Below are 1,671 nucleotides of genomic sequence, written 5' to 3'. Positions count from 1 at the left end.
CCAGGTCGTGTTTCCGACATCGTTACTTTGAAGAAATTAGAGTGCTCAAAGCAAGCCATTTCTTTGGATACATTAGCATGGGATAACATCATAGGATTCTGGTCCTATTGTGTTGGCCTTCAGGAACGGAGTAATGATTAATAGGGACAGCTGGGGGCATTCATATTTCATAGTCAGAGATGAAATTCTTGGATTTATGAAAGACGAACAACTGCGAAAGCATTTTCCAAGGATGTTTTCATTAATCAAGAATGAAAGTTGGGGGCTCGAAGATGATCAGATACCGTCCTAGTCTCAACCATACACAATGCTGACCAGGGATCGGTGGATGTTGCTTATAGGACTCCATCGACACTTTATGAGAAATCAAAGTGTTTTCATTCTTGGGGGAGTATGGTCGCAAGGCTGAAACTTAAAGGAATTGACACAAGGACACCACCAGACATGGTGCCTGCGGCTTAATTTGACTCAACACGGGGAAACTTACCAGGTCCAGACATAACAACAATTGATAGACTGAGAGCTCTTTGTTGATTCTATGGTTGGTGGTGCATGGACGTTCTTAGTTGGTGGAGCGATTTTTCTGGTTAAATCCGTTAACGAACGAGACCCCAGCCTCCTAAATAATTATGCGGAGCCATCCCTATGCAGCTAGCTTCTTAGAGGGACTATCGCCATTTAGGTGACGGAAGTTTGAGGCAATAACAGGTCTGTGATGCCCGTAGATGTTCTAGGCCGCACGCACGCTACACTAATGTATTCAATGAGTATATAGCCATGGCCGACAGGCCCGGGTAATCTTGGGAAATTTCATCATGATGGGGATAGATCATTGTAATTGTTGGTCTTCAATGAGGAATGCCTAGTAAGCGCGAGTCATCAGCTCGTGTTGACTACGTACATGCCCTTTGTACACACCACCTGTCACTCCTACCGATTGAATGGTCCGGTGAAGTGTTCGGATCGCGGCAATGGGGGCGGTTCACCGCCCTCGATGTCGCGAGAAGTCCATTGAACATTATGATTTAGACGAAGGAGAAGTCATAACAAGGTTTCCGTAGGTGAACCTGCGGAAGGATCATTGTCCTGACCCTGACCAAAACAGATCGCGCACGCGTCATCCAATCTATCAGCGACGGCACCGTCCATTGCTCGGCCAATGCCTCGACCACCTCCCCTCCTCGGAGAGGGTGGGGGCTCGGGGTAAAAGAACCCACGGCACTGAAGGCGGCAAGGAGCACTATGCCTAACCCGGGGGCATGGCTAGCTTGCTAGCCATCCCTCAAGTTGCAAATCTATTTATTCCACATGACTCTCGACAACGGATATCTCGTCTCTCGCATCGATGAAGAATGTAGCAAAATGCGATACCTGGTGTGAATTGCAGAATCCCGCGAACCATCGAGTCTTTGAACGCAAGTTGCGCGCGAGGCCACTCACCGAGGGCACACCTGCCTGGGCGTCATGCCAAAATCCGCTCCCAACCACCCTCATCGGGAATCGGGATACAGCCTCTGGTCCTGTCGTGGTACTAAGACTGACAGTAAGAGTAGGGGGTACGTATGAGGAGGCAATGTGCTAGCTACGGTGAGGTTGTACGCAAGTGTTTACGAGTTCAGGCCCCCCTCGGAGGAGGTAAAATCCCTACGTCTCAGTGCCCCGACTGGATTA

At 49.1% G+C, this 1,671-nt stretch overlaps 1 non-coding gene across 1 annotated transcript; it reads left to right on the top strand.

Moving 5' to 3' along the window:
* The first annotated feature begins 1,310 nt into the window (after positions 1-1,310).
* On the top strand, positions 1,311-1,465 carry LOC119326828. The gene has a single exon (XR_005158196.1). It is a non-coding gene; the product is annotated as a 5.8S ribosomal RNA (ribosomal RNA).
* Positions 1,466-1,671: the final 206 nt, after the last annotated feature.

The sequence above is a fragment of the Triticum dicoccoides genome, chromosome 6B, assembly GCF_002162155.2.
Source record: "Triticum dicoccoides isolate Atlit2015 ecotype Zavitan chromosome 6B, WEW_v2.0, whole genome shotgun sequence".
Classification (NCBI taxonomy): Eukaryota; Viridiplantae; Streptophyta; class Magnoliopsida; order Poales; family Poaceae; genus Triticum; species Triticum dicoccoides.
Note: the sequence above shows the minus strand (reverse complement) of the source record. Positions and strands in the feature narration are given on the sequence as shown.